Source organism: Siphateles boraxobius, unplaced genomic scaffold (genome assembly GCF_051911475.1).
Source record: "Siphateles boraxobius isolate OS27281-9 unplaced genomic scaffold, OSU_SipBor_1 25, whole genome shotgun sequence".
Lineage (NCBI taxonomy): Eukaryota > Metazoa > Chordata > Actinopteri > Cypriniformes > Leuciscidae > Siphateles > Siphateles boraxobius.
This window is the reverse complement of record NW_027508866.1, coordinates 23,310,316-23,337,660: the sequence shown is the minus strand read 5'-3', so window position 1 is coordinate 23,337,660 and position 27,345 is coordinate 23,310,316. Positions and strand designations below refer to the sequence as shown.

General features: G+C 36.5%; 1 protein-coding gene across 1 annotated transcript in view; it reads right to left on the bottom strand.

Annotated features, from left to right (window-relative positions):
* cntfr (ciliary neurotrophic factor receptor) overlaps window positions 1-27,036 on the bottom strand; it is a 208,394-nt gene extending 181,358 nt beyond the window's left edge. The window contains exon 1 of the mRNA XM_077243269.1: window positions 26,821-27,036. The gene's annotated coding sequence lies outside the window, so the exon portion shown is untranslated. The remainder of the gene's footprint in view (window positions 1-26,820) is intronic.
* Window positions 27,037-27,345: the final 309 nt, after the last annotated feature.

Sequence of the window (27,345 nt, the reverse complement as noted above, 5' to 3'; positions counted from 1 at the left end):
TGCTTTGTTGTGATATTTGAGCATAATTGCACCGGAATGAATGAAAATATGTGGGACTGTCACATCGAGGTAGTAAGATTAGATGATATCCTTAGAGTCTACCATACCCTGTCTTTTGTCTTGACGCCACTGGTGCCTTGTTAGTGTCCGTGTTAGTCCCGCTTGGAGTGGAGTAAGAGCAGTTTTATTGGTGCCATGACCCGGATGGGAATGAGGTTTAGGAGGGATTAGTGTAACAGAGGCCAGCAAGTAAAAGCTGTGCAGGTAATCTCACTCATCTTACCTTAAAAGGCACACTAGTGGCTACGTTCTTTAGAGTCCTTGTTAGTGTGCCTGCATTCTAAACAGTTACCACTGGTTCGAATCCCACTAGGAGCAGAGTGAGTATGACCAGTTACACTTGCCTTGCTAAACTCACCTTATAGGGTATTGTGACAGGTTCTCAGAACATTGGTACAGTCCTCTGGACGTTTTTCAGCATGTTGCAATGGTGTCTGGGTGGTTGCCAGGTGGTTGTGTACTGGCAAAAAATGTCCCTAATTCAATGTAAATCACTGAGATTTTATTTTGCTACTTCGCCAAGCAAAAGTCATAAACTTCTTTTTGACAAGCTGTGTTATTTGAGGTATTGTATCATGTCTGTAACACAAACATTGTGGGACTGAATTTTAATTTTGTATGCTTAGAGGTTTGTTCAAATTCTTACTCTAAGTATGAGTAATAGAAAAACGGATGCGTGCCTCAACGAGCACCACTAAAACTGCTAGACTCTATAATATCAAATACATATCCAGTGATAGATGACAAGATTAAACCTGCTAGACAATCATTGGCACCTCCATTCGAATATCATCACATCTACCATAGATGACATGACATGTTGCGCGAATGCTGTTTTGCAATTTTGCTAGTGCTCATGGCGGTAAAGCACAGCATCTGAAAAGCGAGGCTTCAGTTTTTCTCCAGCTGTTCTCATGTAGGAAGGTGTCAGAGCTCACACATGGCAAGAATCAAACAAAATGGAGACAGAGTGAGAGAAAGAATGAGAGTGAAAAAGAGAGGGAGAGAGAGAAATTGGAGAAACCAAATCACTCGAGGGGTCCAGAAGACAGAGTCCAGCTCAGACGCTCAAAGTAAATGACTTCCTTGTGTGCTCTCCTCTCTGATATGTATTTTTTGAAAAATAATGCATAGGATCACATTGCTGCTGCTCATGGTGTATGTGATGTGCCGAGACGGATGAAAGGGAGAGAGCAGAGGCTAGCTGTTCTCCGAGGAGAATACGGAGAGGAGGTGATCGCTTGGAATTTTCTTTACAATGAGCTTTTCTTACAGACAGAGAGAGAGAGAGAGAGAGAGAGAGAGAGAGAGAGAGAGAGAGAGAGAGAGAGAGAGAGAGAGGGAGAGAGAGAGAGAGAGAAAATGTACAAAGGAAGCAGTATGTCCAGAAAGAGAGCGTCAGTTAATGTGTGACTATTTTCTAAATAATGTCACTTTTAAACAATAATATAATATAATATGATATCGGTGTCGGTGTATGAATGATGTTTCTAATTCACTGTCACTGGATCAATACATGTCCATCAAAACCATATAGAACATTATGTACAATGTGCAAATAAACTTTAAGGTAGCTTTAATCGAGTTTCAGTCCTTGAATTGATATTTCCTTTTCACCCGCAAGGGGAAATAAAATGACTGTAGTCTAGACTTGTGGACAGAGGGGACGTTTCTGATCAATAAACGTGAAGCGTTTCAAATCCCCCACAGTCAGAAGACACACGGTTGCTGAGACTCACTGGATATCATTATAGCACGACTAAGAGGTTGAGACAGAGCGAGACCCCTGACGCAAGCAAGAGGTGGATTTGTGTTTACAAATTATAGTTCTGAGGTGTTTCATTTTTGTATTGTTATTGGTGAAAAAATCTGCTAAACATTTTTAAAAAAATGTTTTTACCAATATAGTATTATTATTATTATTATTATTATTGATCAATTTACTGTGAATATGTATGTATTTGAAACATATATTTAGAATTATAGCTGTAATTAAAATATGCTAAATATTAAAATAAAATAAAATAAATTTTACCAGTATATTATTATTGATTCAATTTACTGTGAATATTTATTTACTTAAAACATATATTTAGAATTATAGCTGTCATTAAAATGTCTTTAAAAAATCTGCATAATAATCAAATCAAAACAATTGAATTTGTAAATATGATTATCGGAAATATATATATTTTTTGTTATTATTATATTATAAATGTTTATATATTTTAAATATATATAACCGTATCTGTCATTAAAGTTGTCAAAAACTGCAATATTTTAAAATCAAATCTATTAAATTGTAACACTTGTTTACTACAATGATCATTTAAAATGGTATTTCGTTACTGAATGTGTAATGATAATCATAATAATAACTTATTTCCACATTTGTGTCCCGAAATGTATTTTTGTATACATTTTATTTGTGTATTTCTTTGTATTGTAAACAATTTATTTCTTTTAATTAAATATTTTACATACGTATGTTATTTTTTTCTACTCTCTTCTAATGTGAAAGGCATCATAACTGGTGACTGTTTTCCTCTGATGATCACACACATGCTGGGTGGCATGCAGAGAGAGAGAGAGGTTGGTTCCAGCCAGACGCGCTAGTCTTGTAATTGTTAACATTATGGTTGATCTGGTGAAGCACTGGGGATCATACACTTGCCAGGATGTCCCTTGGGAATTGGCAGCATGCGTTATCAAGGGAATGGAATTACTGTGTAAAGGAGTAGACTGAGATAATGGTAGTGAGTGCTTTTCCTCTCTCTCTCTCTCTCTCTCTCTCTCTCTCTCTCTCTCTCTCTCTCTCTCTCTCTCTCTCTCTCTCTCTCTCTCTCTCTTTCTCTCTCTCTCTCTCTCTCTCCCTCTCTCTCTGGTGTCTGGTTCGATTCCTCATCGGAGGAAACGTCGGCCACATTGATCGCAGGACACTGCGTGACAAGATAAAAGAACCCTTAGGGTTGAGTTCAATCCAATCGCTTTTAGTTGCTGTATGTCTATGTAAATCGGCCATTGTGGAAGTTCTCTGACACACTGCACAGCTATTCCTGCACATGTTATTTTTAACACCCAACTGTAATTCATTGATCCATGTGTGTGATTTGATTACTAACAATTCTATAATATTGATAATATATAATCATGATTTTTTTTATGTTTTTGAAAGGAGTCTCGTTTGCTCAGCAATGCTGCATTGATTTGAACAAAAAATACAGTAAAAACAAGAATATTATGATATATTGCAATTTAAATTTTTTATTTGAATGTATAAACTGCTTATGTATGTGTGTATGTATTTGTTTGTTTGTGGAAACCATGATACATTTCTTTCAGGATTATTTCATGAATTAAAATTAAAAAAAAAGGAATATTTTGTAACATTACAAATGTATTTACTTTGTGTGTGTGTGTGTGTGTGTGTGTGTGTGTGTGTGTGTGTGTGTGTGTGTGTGTGTGTGTGTGTGTGTGTGTGTGTGTGTGTGTGTGTGTGTGTGTGTGTGTGTGTGTGTGTGTGTGTGTGTGTAAATAATTTACCTACACATGACAATTTAGCTTCTGATGTTTCTAGCTTGTGAAATTCCTACCAATATCCATGGACTAAACGGTTGTAAAAAATATAAAATTGTGTTATATATACAATTTCAAAAGAACAAATAAACTTTTCTTTGATGTGACGTTCTATTTATTAAGGATCAAAAGGATAAGTACGTTTTCTCTCTCTCTCCTCCACCTTGTAATTAGTCATGAGGGCTCAGGACACAACGGCACCATCCCGCTGGTTCTAATAGCAATCAATTAAAAAAACTTTCCAAGCGTGAAATACGAACCCTGACACAGGACGTTTCTGAGGTGAGGAGGTGACAAGCCGCGCAGCTTTGATTAAAATCAATATCAAACTCCAGCAGGAGCGTGCTTACAAACAGACCTGACCTTGCGCCTGTAATATTAACCGACAAAAGAATAAACGCAGGATTGCTTGGACTATTGGGCAAATAGATGGACAAAGAGGGGGGAAGGGGGAACGAGAAAGACAAAGCGCCTCCTTGACACCCTTAGCAATGCCCCCTGAACGCCACTTTATTATTAACATTCTCTTGGCGTTGACATCCGTCTCCAGTTCTCTGTCCCAGCGCCTGACAGCTTAGTAATCAGAGATTTAAAATTGTTACCGTTTTCCTTGATGAATCTCAATGTGACCGCGGTTGGTACAGGTCACGGAATAATAAACAGCCTGTCAGCACAAATAGACTGGCATGTCTGACTAGCATTTGGTTATTCAGTTTATCTACCATGAACCAGCTTTGCCTGAAGGATAGAGGTTGTGTTACCTGTTGTTTAAGGGGCAATGACAAAATCACAACACCCACCTGGCCGAGGTACCCGCTAATACGTCTGAAAAGCCTAAACTCATTAATGCAGTTTTTTTTTTTTTTTTTTTATAACCAGAAGGCAGCATACTTATTATGGCTGATTCTTGTAAAAATGGGCTAAAAGCACAAGTCTCAGGATAGCCTACTAAAACATGATGCCAAATAGGCCAATGTAGCTGTACTATGGAAAGCAAGACATTTTTTTTTTTACCAAAATAGGCTGATTAAAATGTTTATACCTGCACATTCGAAATTATATTGTTACTTTATAATAATGCAAGTTTACAAACCCTGTTATGTATAATAAAGCATTGATAAAATATATAAAAAAGACTGCTGTGATTTAAAAATGGAATCAAGCAGACATAACAAAAAATGCTTTTAATTGTAAAAAAGTATTTTAAATTCACCTTATTTCTTAACAAATGCTCCTAATATTAGCAAGCATAGCATAGAATAGCATAGCATAGCATAAAATAAATAAAATAACTTTTATATTTTATGAATACTATTTTCTTTCAATAAAAAACATAAATTAAAACGAAGTATATAATCAAACAAAAATAAAATAAACAAAATGTAAATTCATTCTAAATATTTATTTATTATAGATTTATGAATAATTATATATTTAAAATATTATAGATCTATTTAAACTGTCCTTATATTGTCTTTTTTAACTTCTTCTGAAAATTGAAATCAAATCAATTAATGTACTTTACTTGTTTACTATAACAATCGTTAAATCAAATAATTTCAATACCGAATGTGCCATAAACATTCTCATTACATATTTACCATTAAAATGATACATTTCTACATTATTCAACAAAACATGTATCCAGTTTTAAAATGAAATGAAAAAGAAAAGAAAAGAAATGAAATCGGAACTATCCGTTGCTACTAAGAATGCAAACATTTTTATGAATATACCCTTTCAGCCAGAATTCTACATCCTAATCTGTCCAGGCTAAAACAGTTATAAGCTTGAGTCTAAGACACACTTTTCTAATGACAGATGCATGTAAGTGCTCAATAGATCAGATAATGAGATTTTCTGCTTATCGTACAATCTCTGATGTGGCATGAACGATTCTTACCCCACTAAAGAAAACCAGAGAGATGACAATGGCCTTAGAAAGATTAGTGACCACTTTTAAACATGAGACAGAGACAGTGCATTATCAATGACAGTGCATTACTGTGGGATGGCCGTGTACAACAGCAGACTTACAACTGTTAGCAGACTGCAGAGCAGATGGTCCGAAAGACAACTCAAATGGTCAACGCAGCATGACCGCATAAGATTGATGATTATGCTTAAATAAATCCAAACGTATTTGCATTATTTCCAGGAGGTATATTTAGCTCTTTACTTATGTGTGATGGACTGCGGTACGTACAGGTTCTATCTTTGTAATGCTGACTCAATATTCAGGATTATACACACCACACTGAACATTTCTCATGACATATGCTCATAAATGCTTAATGCATATTTCTAAACTGTCTCAGGTCTGATTTTTTTCAGTCTGTGTTACAGTGGTTTTTAATGATGGAAGTTTTATCACTTAGTTTAATTTAATTTGTTTTGTTTTATATTTTGCTTTATTTTATATTTTATTAAAAAATAAATAAAATAACAAAAAGAAATTAATATTTTCCTATTTTTATTTAATTGTATATTAATTTTGTTGTTTTATATTTGATTTTATTTTAAACTTCTACTGTTTTACTGTTTAAAATATAAAAAATAATATTAAAATAAAATAAATTATTGAATTCAATATTGAATACAACACCATTAACATCACATTATTTCATCATTTATTTTTATAATTTTACTTAATTATTTTGTTTCATTTTATATTTTATTTTCCTGTTTTAAATAATAAAAGAATATAAAACTAAAAGTAAATACAAAATTAAATTAAATATCGAATAAAACACAATTAGCACCACCATTAACAATATCATTGTTTAATTTTTATTTATTTTATTATTTATTTTTGTTTAGTTTTATTTTATATTTTGTTTTATTTTATTAAAATATAAATAAAATAAGAAAAACATTTAATTTGTTTTGTTTCATTTTGTTATTATTTAATTTATTTTAATTTTTTGTTTGTTTGTTCCATAATTTAAATATAAAAAATAATATCAAAATTACTAAAATGTAAAATTAAATTAAATTAAATATATAATAAAACACCATTAACATCACCTTATATTAATATTTAATATTTTTTATATTATATTTTTATTTTATTTTACTTTATGACACTTATTTTATTTTACTCTATTTTTGTTTTGTTTTGTTTTGTTTTAAATTTGATTTGATCATTTACAATAATAAAAGGATGATATAAAATTTAATAAAACTCCCACCATTATTATTATTATTATTATTATTATTATTATTATTATTATTATTATTATTATTATTATTATTATTATTATTATTATTATTATTATTACACTTTAAACTTTTAAAGTGGCAAAATAAGTCTGTCTTTTCTGGACATGTTATAAGATCAGGTTGGTGTAAAGCAGATAAGCAGGATACAATCAAGCAAGTTTGTATTATCCAAATATAGCGTAGCATCCAAGTGGCGTATTGGACAAAACATGTCTCCTTTTCCTCTGATGCTCACGCCTCCCGACATGACTGCCATCTACAAAGACCCCCGGCAAACTTTGCTGTGCCATTCGGGGGAATTAGTCATGGCAGCGGGGAGAGTGCTTTAACTGAGTTTTGCTAAAACGACCGAGACAAGAGCAAGAGGATTGATTACACTGTGTATAACTGCTCGGAACAGAAGGGCTATCTGGTCAGGGATGTTGTAGATTACATGCTAGAACACCGTAAACCAACAGAGCCAGATGGAGTCAAAGAAATGAATCACGCAGGCCAGATTGAGACCAGTTTAAGCGGACTCTCAGACTTTCACAGCTAACAACAACTAGCCATTTTCTCATGGATGGAAATTATTCAATGCAACGTTCGAATCTTTAAACACAATTTTGTCACAAATGATGTTTACCCTCGTTGTAACAGCCCTGCATAAATTAAATTGGTTAAACTAGTCTAAAAAGGTGGTTAACTAGACCTAGCTGGTCTGCTAGCATGGTCAAGGTGGTGTTTAGCTGGTTTACTTCATCATCCACCTGATCTTCCAGCCAAATATCTAAAATCCTTGTAAAATGATCCATCACATGCTAATGTCAATCAGTAACTATTTCACGTTTTGGCGAATTGCTAGTTAATTTGTATGAAATCAGAAATTCGCACCTTCATGCTTACCTTTTTCCAAAAAAATAAATAAATAATCATACGTTTCCGTATGATGAGATTTATGTGAAAAAGTACGATTTTTAGAAAAAAAGTAAACATGAGGGTGCAAATCCGGTATGATTTAACAAAAAAAGAAAACGTAAAAAAAAACTTTTGTACAAAATTAATACGAAATCTCCACCTCGATTTCTCGTAAGATTGGGTTAAAATAATCAAACCAGAACAATCTAACTCAGAACAACAGAACAATCTAGTTTTGAGGTGCTTTTCCAAAAAGTATGTTAGCCAACTATGGTCGCAAGTTCTAACGCATTCTCACCCTTTGGCGTCATATGTGACGCCATATGACAAAACGGCGAAATACTACGCACATGGCACCCTTTATCGTCAATATAACACGCACTGTGATGGGTAGGTTTAGGTGTGGGGTAGGGTCTGCGTCTCATATTCACGCTAAAGGATGCCAGTCAACTTTATGACGCCTTGGGTTCGCGTGTTATATTCACGCTAAAGGGTGCCATGTGCGTAGTATTTCGCCGTTTTGTCATATGGCGTCACATATGCCGCCAAAGGATGAGAACGGGCTCCAAGTTCCATTGAACTATATTGGAAACAACAAACCTTGCGACCATATTTGGCTTTGGAAAACGCACCCCTGACCAGGATACAACGTTCCCATTCAACAACTCACTGCTTAACTACAATAGTACAATGTATTGTTGGAGAAATTAACTAGCTGAAACAATAGTAACATATTCACACATTTGTTGGTTCATCAATATATCAAGATCGTAATTAATGTCAATTGATTTTTCAATTCACATTAACATGCAGTATGTAATTGGCGTCCACTTCATAGTAACAAGAAACAGTTCTTCTAACCACAGCTTGAGAGCGGCAGTTCCAACCACAACAGTGTTTGCGAATGTTTTTGGAACTATGGTTTCGGGAAACACAGAATGGTTGAACTATGCTAATAACGACGGAACTTGTGACCATCTTTGGCTAATGATGCTTTCAAGAAATGCACCCCTGAATGGGAGACCCTCTAACCTATTTGAAGTTAGATTTTCAGCAGAGTAACCAGCAGAGTTAGATCAGCAAGGTAATCTCCAAATCTACGAACGTGACTAACACAACCATCTTAAAAATGGGTGCGAATGACACCAAGCCTTATCAATATCAGAAAAACACATGTAAAATGTCTGCAACATGCGGTCTGCTCTGGTTACAAAGCGAGCACACAGAACGGCTCTCGTAGCAGCCGGCCGTCACTGTCATTCCTCTCATTTCAGGAAACGTAATACTCTGTTTAAGGGCTTTCATCACTTGCCAAAGCAACAGACATAGCAACACAGCCAAACAAATGCGAGCATGACATCACATGATTTTGGCTTGTAGACAACCATGTAACGACAATGTTCCTCTCACTACCAGCTGCAAATATCAACACTGTCTGGTGGTCCGTGAACGAAACGACCCAGCAGAGTTCGGTTTATGTTAAAGCCATCATATTTTGAGAACATGTTTTGGAAATATGTTGGCATACTTATGTTTCAGAAGACATAACAAGGTCCAAGATTGTGTCTTACCTAGCAACTAGAGTTGGGTGGGACGACCAAAACACACACAAACACCACTATTTAGTACACATAATACATATAATGCATTTTATGTTTAGCCAATCTAGATTTACTCTGGCAAAATACCATTTATTTATTTATTTATTCGATCAGCTGCGGTCATTCAGTATGCACTGAGCATCGGGCAGGAAATGCATTTGTCCCTGCCGGCTCATGTTTGGCAAGAGGGAGAGACAGAAACAGCTCAGAGTGCATTTCTTCCAGAGCACATTTTAGTTTTTTCCTTTTTTTTTTGTGAGTTTGGACTTCGAGTAAACACATTTTAATGGATGTTGGACCACACATAGCACTGTGTCACTGCCGCTGATATAACTGTAAAGGAGGTGAAAGTGCTTAATGCAGAAAGATTGGGAGGAGGCGCTGATATGTCCGGTGTTCTGTAATACTCAGCTCTGCAGAGACGCAACCAGACACTCACCTTGCGGGGTGTCACCAGCTGCGCTTTTCCGCACGAGTGCTTCAGCAAATATTTTAGAAATGTTTTTATTTTATTTTTGGACAAAGACACTATTAGACAAAAAAACAACAGAACATAAATGGAAGTGTTCACACCTGAACAAGACAGATGGACCGGCTGTCGAACACTTTTACACTGTCTTTTGACAGCTCAGTGCTGTGTGACACACAACAGTGTTCTCCTGTGGTAAATGCCAAATATCCTACTCAATTGGCTAACAGTTGAATTGTTAGTCTTTCCTTGATATTCACTAAATTTAGTTGGGAAAATAAAGAAAAAACTAAGACAATAATCCATTGAACCAATCAAAGAATAAAGTGATTTATTGGTCCAATCAGTGCATGTCACACAGGATCTCACTTACTGTATTAGGTTGCTAGGGTGTGCTGGGTGGTTGCTAGGCGTTCATTTGTATGTGGTTGATAAGGTGTTCTAGGTGGTTGCTAGGGGATTGCCAAGTGGTTGATATGGTTCAGGGTGGTTGCCAGGTGTTTTCTATGGTGTTCTGGGTGTTTTTTTTGTGTGGTATAACTACTGTAAGGGGTTGCTAAGCTGTTGTTAGGTGGCTGCAATGCACTTTGGATTGCTGCTATGTGTGCTGTCGTGTTCTGGGTAGTTTCTACAGTGGATTTCTAGAGGATTTATATGTGGCTGATATTGAGTCAAGGGCATGGTTATGAGGTTGCTGTATTGTTCTAGGTTGTTGCTAGATAGTTTTGAGAAGGTTCAAATCGTACCTGACTGTTATCAATTTAGTAAACAAAGAGGTATCAGATAAATCAAAAGTTCAATATGGGTACCACAAGGCTCAGCCCTAGGATCGTTGCTTATCACCCTGTACATGCCAGTATTGGGAGATATCCTTAGAAAACATGCATATAGTTTTCACTGTTACACTAATGATACTCAGCTCTATATTTCTTTGCCGCCTAATGAAAAATACCAATAAAAAAGTCAAATACCAAAATAAATTTATAAAAAGGTAAAAATAAAAAAATAAAAACTTAACTTACCAGTAATTTCCTACTGCACTAAATTTCTGAAAAAAAACAGAGGTTTTAATTAATTGGACAGAAAACCTCTGTACACAATAGCCTAGGATATACTTGAAGTGGTTGCTAGGTGTTCCTACATATGTTATGAAGTTGATGTGGTATTATGGGTGATTTCCAGGCATTTACATCAACCTGGGTACTCTGGCTTGTTGCTAAGCAGTTAGGGTATTGTGAGATGGTTGCTTGGGCATTGCTGTACAGCTCCTATAGTGTTCTAGGTGGATACTAGGGTGAGTTAAGTGTCACTAGGTGGTTGCTAGGCATTCATACATGAGTGTTCTGGGTGGTTCCTAGGATTTCCTAGTTGGTTACTAAGGGATTGCTGTGCGGTTTATATTGTGTTATGGGCGGTTGCCAGGCTTTTCTTAGGGTGTCCCAGATGGTTTTTGCAGTGTAACTAGATGATGTTGTTGGGAAGTTGCTAGGGCATTGTTATGTAGTTGCTATGGTGTTATGAGTGGTTGCGTGCTTACTAGCTCATTCCTGTTGTAAGTTTATGGGATTGTTTTGCCCACTTTATCGTCCACCAGACACTAATAGTAAGTCCAATCACCTTGAAAAGTAATAGTCCCTCAACAAGACACATGATTGTATGTATCAGTCATGTCTGTAGCGCAGACATTTCATACTTAGCAATAGGCTGTCATGTTGGGATTACATACATCATCATTCAAGGCCACATAATCAATAATGGAAGACCATGTACCAATAATAGTACACACATATGACCTGTGCAAGGCTAAACACAAGCTGATTGCTAAATCCATTTTGTTAAACAGAAAAGCCCTGTGAACAAAAAGAGGGCTCTGAACCAGACACTTTCAAGTGACTGTCTGGTCAGCAGTCATCCCACTGTGAGGCCACGGAAGGTCATCTGGACATATAATTGATAGCCAAAGCTGACCTGCCCTGAGCAAGACATCCCTGCTCGGCAAGTTTACGAGATCTCCAGATTTAATAGGACCATTTACAGGCCAATGCAATGTCAGTTAGGTCATGGCTGTTGAGCCGAACCGGTGGGAATCAATTAATGAGTGTACAGGTAGATGCCAAGTCTATGATCAGCAGAGATTATGCAGCAGCGGTGGGTGAAAAATGCAATTGCGCTAAACATCTGTGCACTGAGGGATGCTGGGGCATTTGACCTTACCTGTGCCGTATGTTAACTCGGTAACATTCTGACTCAGATTAAAGTTAAGATCTTTCAAAAAGAAGCCTGATGATGTAAAATGGTTGCCAAGTTGCGCTGTGTTTGATCCTGAGTTTGAAGATTTTTTTTTATGCTATGTGATATTTACCTAATATTTTACCAGACGGATCTCTAACATCAGATATAAGTTACTTTGATGATTTGCTTTGGATAAGACAGACTTTAACATACAGTCATTTATTTTGACATTTTTGGTCAGCTGTTGCAATTCGTGACATCAAAGGAGCTACATTTTCTAGTTGGTCGCATAATATTTAGATGGGTGTGTATTGTAGAGGAATATGCCACGTTCAATACATATTAAGCTTAATCAAAAGCAAGTGTGACATAATGTTGATAAACTATGAAAACAATGCTTTAAATAAAGAGTCAAGGAAGCAACTTTTGAATGATTTAAAAGCGGAAATCTGTAATTTTACAAAAACACTTACATGAATTATTCTTTTAAACTGTGCATTGTTTTAGCTGTGATATTTTGAACATATTTTCACTTTTTTGCATTTTCCATCAATTCTGCATCCAAGCATAAGCTAACTGGAATGGGAACCAAATGGGCTTGTTCGGTGATATTAAGTGGCACCTTTTTCAGGCCAAAGTATTTAGCTGCTCATCTCTGTCGCCTCTTATTCTCCTCTTCATTAGCTCCTCTTTCGTTGTTTGAGCAAGCTAAATAAGCTTCGTTCTCTTTTCCCCATTCTTCTCTAAAGCTTCAACTCAACATTTAATTGCTCTCTGTGAAATAGAGGTGAAATGTGAGTGTCAAAGATCTAATTGGATGGAGAGGGGAAAATGCCCAAATTGGCCCCAAACTTGCACTGGTAGCCACATTATTTTGCCAATGTAACTAATCTCAATCTTATTTAAAATGGTAATGAGACAGCTAATACTGATCTTCAGTTACAGCTCTATGCCGGCACTGGCACATTAATTACATTGGCGCCGTGACAGAGACTCTGATTAGTTTTCTTTTAATATGGCTATTTTGACTATATGTCATTATACTTTAAGTGATATATGTGGGCTGCCTTTATATGCTGCTATAAATTGTAGTTTTTCAGTCGTTTTCTGTAGTTGTGTTACTGGCTTGGTAAAGGTGTCACGCTCTGGTGTTTTTCGATTGGTCAGTGTTTACAAGGACAGCAAAATATGAGGCTGTCAGCAATGTCCTTCATCTAGACAAAGCATTCCCCACCCACTATATGGTCGACGCACAAATGAAGACTCAGACAGCAGAGTATCTGCTCAGTAAGGTGATTTTAAGGGCATATGAGAAGTAGGCAGAGGAGGTGCCCAATATAAGATCATTACAAAGTGCATTAAAATGCTATTTAATCTGCTAGCACTGCATTCTCTAAAGTGGTTTTAATCGGTCAAGTCTAAATCTACACTTGCGCCTCAGACTTGGAGCTTGGAAGCTGGCACAAAAAAATGACAAGCAATATAAAAATGACTTAAAGTTGAACAATCAATACATATTAAAAAAGAAATCACTTATTAATATATATATATATATATATATATATATATATATATATATATATATATATATATATATACGTTACTCAAACTTTAACACATTATTTATCCAATATGAAGTTAAAAATCTTAGAAAAAGTTTAAAAAGCATCTAATAAAACTGTAAATGACACCCACTTTACCGATTGAGCCATTAAATCTGATGCAATCTAGGATAAGATAAGCATCACATAAATAAACATTATGTGGGATAAATCTCGCGTATTCTAGTAGTTTGTGGTGTGACCTAATCATCTTCTTCTTCATTCATGTGCTCTTTTGACTTTCTCTTATCAATGTGAGCATATCTCCATGACTTTTTTTTTTCTCATTAACACGCATCTCCTCCCTAACCGCCATCCTCAGCCAGCATAAAATGTCAGTAAACAACTAATTTATCATAGATTGTCAGTGCTGCCTCCTGCTCTGCTGAGAACATATAACCTTGTTTCAAGAGTTCACATGTGATGTGGAAAGCGGTAAACAGATTCGGCTTTGCCGTCAGTAATAGAAGGTTCCTGCATTGGATGCAACTGAGTTAAAAGTACCTCCTTTGACACAGGAGCAAGAAGATAATGGGGATTGAGGTTTCAGGAGCAACACTAGGATTGTTAAAGGTAAGCTAAAGTAAGCAGCACTTTATGGATGCATATCAACTTCCGCGATGGATATTTCAACAGCTGTGAGTTTATCTATCTGATTAGACCATGCAGCAAAATTTGATATCAAACAAATATGTCACAGGATGACAAAATCCCTCAATCCCATCTTCAAAACCGTATTGATGTCTTTCCAGTGCCCCGGAGGTGAAGCAGGTTTAAGAGCAAAGTACGACATCTGCACCTCCTCCGTCTCTCATCCTCCATGCTAAGAGCCACGAGTAATGCTAACTAGGCCAAACTTGCCATTTACATGCCCTAAACTTTGTTTTGAGCTAATTTTGGTAGCGAAGCATTGATGCTTTAAAGTAATGCATCTAACAGGTGTATCACGTAGACAATCTAAGTGCCAAAAATGCATATTAATATGTCAGTTTAGCACAATTTGAGCTCTCTGTTCCAAATCTAAGAAAGCCTTGATGTTTGTTGCCTGTAGGGACATTCCAACTGAACCTCATAAGGGACTGATATGAAACACAGGCAGCAACACACACACACACACACACACACACACACACACACACACACACACACACACACACACACGCACACACACACCCACACCCACACACGCACACACACACTACCCCACTCACAACTGACTTTAGTAAGTCTTAGCATGTTGCTAAACTAATAATCTAAACTCTAAACAGTAATATTGTGAAACATAATAACAGTTTTCTATTTGAATACATAGTAAAATGTAATTTATTCCTGTGATCAAAGTTGAATTTTCTGCATCATTAGAATCATTCTGCATCATTTCTGCATCATGCTCAAGAAACATGTATTATTATTATCAATATTTTAAACAGTTGTGCTGATTAATATTTCTCTGGAAACAGTGACACTTTGAAAGATCGAATGTTCAAAAGAACAACTTTTATTTGAAATAGAAATATTGAGTAACATTATGAATGTCTTTATTGTCACTTTTGATCAACTTAATGTGTCCTTGCTGAATAAAAGTAAAACAAAAAATAAAAAAAACCTTATCTGACCACAAACTTTTGAACTGTAGTGTCAATTATTGTAAAATGTAATAAATGAATGCATCTTATCAAACTATAAAATAATACCTCAAAAACTTCTGGTTCAGAACAGCTGTGTTCATGATTTTAATGAATGCAAATTGGATCCAATCATCTTTTTATTTTTATTTTTCAGCTGCCTACCTTTTGAAACTGCATTTACATTGGGGTTGGACCTGGTACCTGTGACGACTTCAAATGCTGCCTATGTAGGCAGTTCAGTAAATGTTAGCATTACCATAACAAATCAGCCGAGGGACTGGAAGAAAAAAAAAATCTTAATGTTAGTCTTAATTAGTCTAATCAGTTTTTGCATCATAACTTGCATGTGTTGAATGTGAGGTTGATTACCTGAGAGCCCGAGACGTTGAGTGGGGAAAATCAAGCTCTTGACAATTACGTTACTACAGGTTTTTCCAAATGTAGCATGCTAACCAACTGTTCCTTTAACATTAGCATGATTCCATGTTTATATATCTGTGTGCAATTCCACGTCCATTTGTCACCAGCTTTGAACAGGCAGACTTGTCAAGTCATGATGAAACATTGGTGAACATTTTGGTTTATTTTGTTTTTCAGAGAGCTTTCAGTGAGGTTTATGGGAAAATAAGCAAGAAAAAAACAGCCTTATTACCTTAATATTAAAGGGATCAAAAAAAAAGTAAATTCTGTCATCATTTACGTACCCTCATGTTTTTCCAAATCTATATGAGTTTCTTTCTGCTTTTGAACACAAGAAACTATATTTTGAAGTATTTTTAATATGTTGGTAACCAGACAGTTGAAGGTAGCCATTGATTTCAAAAGTAGGAAAAAAATACTATGGAAGTCAATGGCTGGTTACCAACATTCTTCAAAATATCTTTGTAACGAGGTTAGATGTTGTGGGAAGAAGGAGGCGGGAACCGGCGAACATTAAGCAAACTTTAATACCAAAAATAAAAACAAATACAAAATGAAAGTAAAAGACAGCAGCCCCTCACGGACGACTGCTGTCACATATAACAAACACAACACAAGTCCAGGCCTGCCCTTTCTTGATCTCGTCGCTCCTCCTTTTATGCTTCCACTCCTCTGTGAGAGATACGAGACTGGTGCGTCACGGAGGCGGCGCTCATCAGTAATCAATTTTTATTGGAAATCAAGACAAGTCTGATTAAAGGTATTTTTTATCTATATATAAAGCTGGCCAAAAATGTTAATTAATTAGTTGTTTCTTTTGAATGGTTGTGTATGAAACTTCCCCCGAAGGACTTCTTCTGCATAACTGTCTTAGCGTCTTTATCTAGTAACAAAGACTGAAGGGTTTTGTTCAAAGACACTTCTAACTGTTTACACAAAGTTTAAATCTTGGCTTCACTCTGTCCCAGGTAAATTATATGCTGCTATATTTTCCACAACACTAGCACCAAAGCCGTCAAACCGCTTAAATTACATGCAGCCTTGTCAACTGTTTTATTTCCAGCAGCCATTAGCGCATTTGTTCCTCGCTATCTTCACCACTCGCTACTTAATCAGGATGTTTTATTATTTTGGGAGACATAAAAGGACAAGTGCAGGTTTTTCCAAGATGGCTATAAATTCACCCCAGATTCGCACCGCCACCTGTGTTAAGCATTTGTCAAAATGAAATCAGCGTAAATGTGTGGGGGAACTATTTATGAGATAAGAGTTATGGTTTGTGTCATAATTAATGAACGTCTTAAGGAAACTGCCTCCCTACGGAATGAACGAGGAATAATTATGACTATAGAGACGTAGAGGAGAGCATTTCTCTAAGCAGATTAACTACTTCCAATCATACTGCCCCACTTCATTATGGTGATTAACAGTAAATAATCATTTATTTTGTTCAGTCCAAAGTTCAAAGAGGTTAAGAATCAATAGAGTTTGCAGTGAAAGACACAGTAAATATTTTAAAAGATGATGAAAAATGTAGCTCAACTGTCTTTCTGCAAAAGGATTTATACTTTTTTTTTTTCTGATTGGTGGATATTGATGGATCTTCTTTCAGAATGGAAAAAAAAATGTATGTATATATATATATATATATATATATATATATATATATATATATATATATATAAATAATGGGACAAAACAAAACATGACGTATCATTGATGTTCCCTCGAAAGGGAACTAAAATTGTGCCTACATTTAAATGTACATTCTTAACAAAACTTAATCAGAATCCATTTTGCTTTAAAAAGCATGAGAATTTAAAGAGGCAGACGACAAAACTGCAGCGTGCAACTGAACAATATCATCTGTTGGTGTACTAATACTAATATAGCCATTGTTATCTTTATAGTTCTTTGTTTGGGCCTTTACAATGAATAATCTGAGCATTTTTTGGTTCTTATATATTTTTCCATATCTACATTGGTTCTCATAGATTTAACTTTCCTACTATTCTAAAATGTGTAAAAATGGGTTAAATAGTGATATATAATTTAAAAAAATGGCTCGTGGGACCAAGGCAAAGTGTATGTTTTACTGAACGGTCCGTATTAAACTGTAGAACCTCTAAATGAAGGTGTGTGTTACTACAGAGTCTGTTCATAGTTGTAATGCGATTCATCATCAAACAACCTAATAGAATGTTAATATCTGCTCTCTGGCTTGCACAACAAGGAATAATGCATACAATGTGCATCATGGCACCCTGTCATTGATGTATATTATTGTACTACATGATATTAAACAAATGATCATAGAATGAATATAAAATTACAATTATTTTATATGGAATTATTTTGTCTTTAAAAAAATATTCCGGCCCTATAGCGCCATGCTAGTTAGATAAAACCCCTAATGAGCAAACAGCAGGGGGTCCTCGTTTTTGAAAATATCGTCAGCCTGATGATGTTAGGGTACTCAGCATGGCATTTCACTGTAATCACAGTCCAATTATTTCTAAAAAAAACGCAGCAAAGACAGATTCAAAGTAAATGACGTTCTTATAACATTTGCCATCTGGTGACGAGATATAGTCATTTGGTGCTCATTAAGTAGGCAGTTAAGCCACCTGGACACCCGCTCTCTCAGAGACATCCTGACATGACAAATATCGGCAGTAGCCTACTGTACATCATCCATATGCTGTGTTTTGATGCCATTGATTTTACTTTTTACAATTCAGTTCAATATCTAGGCTATCTGTTATTTTTTGTGTGTCAAGCAACTCTTTATGAAGGTAGGCTACTAAAACATTAACAAAATGATGATGTAACTATTATGCGCAAACAGCAAACAACATCTTGAAGGTGGTGTATAAATTTTCATGTATTAATCACTAATTATGCCAATGTGTGAACAGCTTGAAACGAACAATTAATGAACGACCTTTCCTGACTTCCTAGATTGTCTATCAGCCAGACTTATTTTTATGTGAAGAACTCGGGACGTTTTTGCCAGGAAAATCAAAAAATGTGACGGTTAGGCGCGCTACCGAAAGCCTTCCGTACTTTGAAACATGAAATGCTTCCAAAGCGTAGGATAATGCCAAGAAATTTTATTTTCTCCAATGCATATATGGAGTATAAACTATTGAGTAAGTTAGACAGGTACTCCAACTCACTACAGATACATGTGATTAACGTTGCCCTCTATACTCGTTTTATTATTTGTAATATAGTTATCCTATGAAACGTTAACTTGACCGTATGACCCTGTGACATTGAATATGCGGCAGCCTTTTCATTGTTAACATTCATTTACGTTAACATCAACTAGCTCACTTTATTCCTTCAACGTTTTGCAAAATCTTAGTATTGTATTAGGTGTACATCATTTTTTTTTAACGTAATATAACATCTATATTGCGCTAGAGTGGTCAGTGGCATATAAAAATATATTAACAATGTCGGACATATCAGTCTATTCTAATGTAACATTTATTCATTTGGCAGACGCATTTACAGTGTTTCAAACGTCAGTTATAACCATAGGTAAAGTACCTCGGATGCTAACTAAATGCTAACTGTTGCAGTGCCACTGCCCACAAACATTGATGCTAAATAGTTCTAACTACATGAAATAGTAGTGGAATGTCACTTACCGGAAAGAATGGGGCGAAGTAACTTACTCCTACAGTGTCGGTTAGTGCAGTTTATAGCAGAGCAACCTATTTTATGTACGATATTTCAATACAAATGTTCAGAAAGGATACAGAGGTGGTATGATGTGTTGTGTCAGATCATGGCCGAGACGTCAAATTTCAGGAATTCCCCACGACGCAGCCCGTTATCAGCTGTCAATCAAGCTGTCAATCAAAGTTAACCACGCCCTTATTTGTCATACATTTTATATCTAAATACGATCTAAACTAACGAGTTAAAAAAAAATTTCACCCCCCTCACAGTTGTCAGGCACTCGGAACCTATCGGAAAATACAATAAAAGTTCATGGGACCAACCTGTAAAAACATGAATTTATGCTGTGAAAACAGACATTTTGACATGGGGTCCATGGACATTTGCTCCCTTTTGGGACCTGCCCCTAGCGGGTTTTCGATGTATTGCAGTTTTTCGCACTTCTGGGTAGGCTTCATTATTCAGATTAGTATGTTGCCGCTTGGTCGGGATGTTTGTCTAACAGTGTATTGCTGCAAAGGTATTTCCAACTAATTTTTACTTATAACAAAGAACGAAAAAGAACTTGGCAGTAAGTATATCGGGACATTGAATCACGTTCTGTCTCTTGTACAGTCTTGTTAGCCTACTTGTGCAGGAGTGGCTGCAGTTGCTGGCTGTAGTTCACTAAACGACCACCGGTGTCGCTAATAACAAGGATTCTGAATTCCCTTTAACCTTAGTAATTACCAACTGAGAGAACATTAACTTACATTAACATTAACATTAACATTAACTAGAATAACAAATATTGCAATTTTTTTTTTTTTTATTAAATGGGAAGTTTTTATATAATAATAATAATAATAATAATAATAATAATAAACCCATAAAATAAAAATCTACAAAAAAAAAATCAATGACCTCTAATAATAAACATTTACAACTTCCAAATAAACTAATAGTCTTTTGGAATGTTTTTTTTTTTTTTTTTTAAGTTACAGTATGTATTCACAGTGCAATGAACTTCTTCACATCAATGGATCAAGGAAAATTTGAAATTACTCCTTTAAAAGGTCATTCAAGGAATATATGCAATTTTCCATAGCAGTCGCAACTATTAAGCCACATTAATGAGATGAAAGTATTTATCTTGAAGGAAACAGCTCCTAGATGGAGGCACTAGCAGCTGTGGGCAGCGGGGAGCACAGCTAATTCAGTATGCTTAGTGAAAACAATCGTATCACACCCAGACTGCTAGGATTACAGGGCAGATTGAGTCCACCTGCGGGGCTTCACAGCACTGTTAATAAAGCCACCGTTTTCAATTAAAAGCCTTTTAAACACTCTAAATCTAATCATGCTTGCAGGTGACAATACAAGTTAGCTTGGCACGTTAAGTTAAGAATAATAAGAGGAGATTATTTTAAACGGATTTCACAATATCTAATCGCTCAGGTTTGCCGTTTGAAAAGCTGCAGAGCGAAAGGGTAGACTTATGCAATATTAAACAGTCTTTTCTTGCCATTAAGACAGCTTAATAGTGTTGTTCATTGTTAAGACATATGGCGGTACTTGAACTTAATTTTAAAAACACAATTTGCAACCTTGTTGAGGAGGAAATTAAATGTAATGTGCAGTAAATACACACACACATGTATTTATATATATATATATATATATATATATATATATATATATATATGAATGATCAGATCTGTTTGAAAAAATTGGCACCCGCAAACAACGTAAACTCTGCTGCATTTCGTGCCTCCTTTTTAACAATGCCATCCTTCTCTTGACCAATTTAGCAGACGTCAACCACTGTATATTCACATTTATCCACGTTTCTTTATCACTCTCACACGTAAATGGCATTCACATATGAGGTTCACCATGCCATCAACAGGTTATGCATGAGGTTTGTTGAATTTGCAAGAGGAACCAAGCAGCTTGCGTAGGACTTTCTAAGGCGACACAAATGTGGCGTGTCCAGAGGCCCTCAACCTTGAATAAGTGCCAGGATTCATAGTAGCCTATGCAGGGGTGTAAACAGAGAAATGTACCTTGGCATTTTCCCCAGTCCACTCCAATCAGAGGCCAAATAGGGAATGCTAATGCAGTTAACGTTTCCCAGTCAACACAACGCCTCCCCCCTTGTCCAAAAAGTCTGCAGCCCCCTTCCCTTAATAAACGAGTGTGCTTGCTATCAAAAGCAGAGGCACTAATAATGCAGACATGCCATAAAAAGCCAAGGGGATGGAGGGAAATTGGGTAAATAACTCTGCCCCAGAGCGCTAACACGATTTGCAATGCACACGTTAAGAAGAGGTCCGTCTGTGATGGTTTTCCAAGTGAAGGAGGCTGGGCACTCTGACGGCATGATTTATTTATTCATTTCCCTTTCTCGTTTAATGGAAATATAAAAGCCTGCATTGATTAGAGTTTAAGGATCAGCAGTTAATAGATTAAAAGCTTGCGTTGTGGCCAAAGAAGAGCTCCAGCATTTTTCTGGGTTGCTCTTCGCTTGGAGGTATTTGAGGGTTGTAATTTAGGTTACTTTATTTCCTGGTCATCCTGTATTTTTCACTGTGCCTAGAGGTATGGGTTACCCTTGTGCCCTGACCTTGGACAATTTTGCTTGGTTTAAATCTTTATCTACAGGTGCGAAAGTGATAGAGGTGGTCAGTAAATGAAACTCGAAAGTTCAGAAACCAGAGTTACGTTCAAGGCAAAGGAAAACTCATTTAAAAGACATTCAGACGCTCTTCTGGCATTCAGCCTGTAAAAAACAAATGGATATTCAGTGTTTAATTAGCAAGGGTCTAGATGTATCTTTAAATAGAGTTTGGGATGGAGGTATTGGATTTGTCATAATAATCCATTAAAACATCTTCACTGCCACTGAACAGGAAGAGAGCCATTGAGGAGAGGACCAAGTTAAGCTACATCTACATTAATTTGGATACATTTGAAAATGGCGTTTATGTTTCAGAACACTCTCTGTCCACAATAGCATGTTCCTCATCAGGACTAAAATGTTGAAAACTGAAAAAAACCCTGAAAGCTCAGTTTTCAAAGGACAAAAAAGCAGTCTCAGTGTGGACGGAAGTGAAAAAGATTTCCATTAACCGGGTTAGTTATGATCCAGGTATAGTGAAAAGCAAAATTGGGTAATAGAGGATGTTTTGTGGACAGGGTTAAAAGGAAGAATAATAGATTTCATGCAGCCCAGTGATTCATTAGTTTAAAGTAGAGGCAAATCTGGAAGACTCCTTTGGGGGGAGGAACATCGGGGTGGAGTACAGTCAATGTATTAGATCGTCCATACTAGCAGGGATAGTTTGATCTGAGGTTGACAAAAGGTGTCAATGAACAAAGATGGATTCACAATCCCTACACTTGTTCAGCCCACCTACAAACATGAAAATGATCCATATCCATGCAACATGCAGATGCATCCATTTATAGCATATAACATATAATTTCCATACCAAGGCAGACACAACAAATCAGAGCATCAAGGTGCAAACACTTTTATAATTTAAATAACCTGTATGCATGCTGTTCTTAACTCAGAACCATAATTATGTTTCTGTTACCATTTCAGTCTGAACTACTTAATCACTCAATCCAAACTTTGTGTTGTAGATCATTTCAGGCTTAGGGGCTGTTTACACAACACCGTATTCAACTAAAAACGTTAAACTTTGTATGCGTTTTGACCAGTCATTTACACGACAAAGGCGTTTTGGGTGCCTGAAAATGCAAAGTTTTGAAAACGGGTTTCAAAGTGCACTTTTTTGAAAACGTTCTCCATGTAAACAACAAAAATACACATTTCTGAAGATGATGACGTCAAATACATGCGCAATTATGTGTTCAGTCTATAGTGTTTCATCGCCATTTAATGGTCTGTAAGCAAGCAGACTACGTCGTTTTTAGTCGTTTTCGCAGATCCGTGTGAATGGGGATCGTTTTGACAATGGTGTCGTCTGTACGCGGAAAACTCAAAGTAAAAACTTCTCCATTTCAAGCACATCGTTGTTGTGTGAACGTACCCTAAGATGTGCAATTTTAATGCAACTGATTTGCATATTATGTTCCTATTGGTCCCTTTTCTACATGTATTTGCATAGGGAATTGTGATTGGTCTTTTTTTCTTGCATTTATATATCCGTCATCTTCACTTGCAAAGATGGTGTCATTGTGATTTAATTATACTTCACAGCCAGCAGACAACAAGTCATCGTTTCATTTTCATTTATAAACTTGATTTTATGTAAAACTAAATTTTAAAGTTTTGGCGCTAATGTTTAGAGTATGCCTTCAACCGAACGCATAGCCTTCCAATCTGATAGCACAGGTGGTCGACACATGCACACTGAAAAGTGTAACTTTTTTCCAATGTCTGCGCTATTTCCCTCCAGAAGTTATAACGGATACAAATGTATACACAACTGGAGTTTTGTGTATTTCTTTATTTGGGTGTGTCGTGGCCATCTATTATTGTTGCGTTCTCCAGTAGTTTGTTGTTGTTCCGTCTCTTCTGTTACATTTTCAAATGTAAAATAATGGTCGAGTCAGCGTCACCATCATGTGGACCAACTAAAAAAATTCAAGGCTCATGTGCGAGCTGAATGCACATATACACGCGAAAATTCCAATTCATGTGCCTTTGGGTGAAAACCAAAATATACTTTGGGCTTTACTGCCTTGCAAAAGCATTATCTCTTTCAGGAAATGCAAATCTAGTCCAATCTCTGTTTAAAGTTATATGAATATAAATTTCTCCCATGTGTAAGTCAAAACAAGATTTCTTGCAATTAAATCCATTTTAATGAATACTAATGCAGCACATGGGTTTGTCGCCAATTCCCATCAACATTCTCTCTATCAAATGGTCGCAACATCACATTAGTTAGCTCAGTGAAGGGCTAAATTGGAAGAGTCAAGAAACTAACATAGCTGCTCATCTTGAAAATTCTTATTTACTGCATAAAAGATGCATGCTTAAAAATCCCAGTCAAATGAAATTGATTAATCAATCAAATCATAATCGAATAAGCAATGAATTACCAACGGACCACAACAGTTTAACAATTCAGTTCATAAAAATTACAGACTATTTCATCTCATTGTGGTCCTGGCTTTAAAAACAGGAGCAGCAGCATGGACTGGGAAGCGTTTTCTTGGCGGATTCCTCAAGCTCCAGCTTCTAATTTGTAGAATTTGTATATGTTGGGGAAGAAAGCATCGGCAGCACCCATTGTCTGTGATCAGCCTGCTTTCTGACATCTGTTTAAGGATGTTTATCCAAGGGGTAAGTATGTTAAGGGAAATATTATGCTGGTGTTATTTTACTTTTCTTCTGTTTGAATCATAAACACTGCTCCGGAGCAAGACGGAGAGATTAGAGCGAAAAACGCGAGCATGGGGTCTCGAATCACACCCCGCGAGAGGAATCCCTACCGTGATTCCAGACCTAAAGATGTACTGCTTCTCCAAGACCTTAATATGCCAATAGGACAGTATTAGTTCAATTAAGCCTAATGTAGCGCTTGCACCTCACTTTAGCTCTTTTATTGAGCCTGCAACATTTTATTTACATCCACACGAGATCCCCGGACCAGCATGTGTTGCTCTTTTACTGTGTTGGTGTGGATGGAGTCAAACTAAAACCAGGTGCCAGGATATAGGCTGCTCAGATGACAGCGAGAGCCCCTTTAGTGAAGGCTTTACGAACTGAAACGCTGCACAGAGAAAGCAGAGACCCTCGTTTAAAAAGAAAAGTAGGTGTCCGGCAGCCATTCAGTCACCGCTTTCAATAAGGCATGAAACAGGGCGTCATTAAGGCAGTGTCAACCCTGCCGGAGTTAAGCTGACCCCCCTTTGAGCTAATGTGAGGAGGGCAGAGTCTTTAAAACCAAAGAGAAAGAGGTTTACCCCCGCAGCATGTTCCTGTGTTACAGATAAAGAGCTTTAGCCCACCAATAAATGGATGTCACTTCCCAATAAGTCCAAACGAGCAGTAGATGTGCAGAATAAGGGTGAATCTCATGGGTCATATTTCAAAGTCAGTAATAAGACATTAGATTTTGCTATCTTTTGATTCTAAGACTTTTTGCTTTGTGACACTTTGCATTATTTTTGAAAAGAAAAATATATACATGAATTATATACATAAAAACGTACTATTTAAAACGATATGTAAATTTTTTTATAATTTTTTTAAGAATGTGTTGATATTTGTTGTACATTATTTTCTAGATTAAAATGCATTATAAACTTTTTATATATATGACTGTAGAGTCATCAAGAATTATATAATATATAGTGAGCCTTTACTTATACTTACATGTATATATATATATATATATATATATATATATATATATATATATATATATATATATATATATACACACATATACATATGTAAATCCAAAATAGATCGACAGACCCTCAAGGAAAAAATTGTCACGCATGACAATTGTAATTGTCCAGGTGCAATAATAATGTACACATTCAAAAAAAATAATACAAATAATAAAAAAAAAGCAAAACAAACAAAAAAAACATTTTTTTTTCAAATGCAAACAAATTTAAATAATTATTTACAAAGGGTTCTTCATTCAAAATATTTTTGTTTATTTTTAAAAAACAAAATGTTACCCAGACAAGTTTCCATGAGATTTACCCATAACGAAAGTCCAACAGACAGATGAAGAAAGTAAATCCAGGGAAACCAGCAAGATACAAACCCCAGCCAAAGAACAAAAAAGCGGCAGCCCAAGCAGGCGAAGGAGGAGGAGATGAGGAGATTTCCGCTAAAACTAATCAATCAGGTCCTGATAATGGCTTCCATGCAGGAGTGTTGACACTGGGTCAGCTCTTCCCTTGACCCGCGCCTTCAGGGCAGCGGCTACAGAAAAGACACAGATAACAGAAGCCGGGGCTAATTGTCTGCCTAGTGTCAGGGCTTTTCAAAGCCTCTCCACTTTCACTCGGTCGCCCGTCTTTCTCTCCCATTCCCTCCGTACCCTGATCCTCACCCCTGTCTCCCTCTCTGTCCATGCACTTTGTTTGCCTCCTCTTCCCGGAGTGAGGCTGCATGAATCACATTTCTCGTATGGTGCACGGCTGTCTAACACGCTCGCATCCTTCTAACACGTGCAGAGAGCCGGGGACGCTGAGGCTACGAGAACACTGTGACACCAGGTTCAACCTCAAGCAAACAGGAAATAATCCATTAGGTGACATTTGCCAATCATTTGTTGATCCCAACCAGCTCCAAAATAGCTTACAAAACAATCTGTCCATCTTTGCATGTCTTTCTTGTCCTTCAAAGCACAAAATCAAATTGCACCGCGTGCAACAAAACGCTCCCATTAAAAAATGACTGACAGTTTAGAAAGAAGAGATACAATCAAGGTACTTACTTAAAAGCGTTTGCTTCCGTCTCAAGCCTTATCTTCCTCTGCTCCTTAATGTCTGTGTCTTGTCCTCTATAGCTGCACACAGATGTGAAAGTGTTTGTGCGTGTGTGTGTGTGTGTATGTCAGAGAAGCTCCAATACAGAAAGTTGCTGTTCTGTAGGCAAAGCGTGTTGTGTGTGTGTATGTGTGCGCGTCTCAAGCAAAGGCTCACACTGCACTGGCTGAAGGGAAACCAAAGCACTTTTAAACTCGCACTGGCTCCCCATGTGACCAGCTCACAGCAGCCAGTGTGGAATATATTAGTGTGGCTTCTTCTGTCCACATGCACCCCCTAGCCACTGTTGCAGGAAGTGTGCGCTCCCAGACACACACACGCGCACAATGACATTATGCTTGCAATACCCAGGGCTCCATTAAGAAAAACACAAATGCAACCACCCAAAGGGAATTTCTATAAGCTCATGAGACTTATTGGGGTTTTTGGTTATGCGTTATTAAATTGTTCACTTAATCTTAAAGGTTTTTACC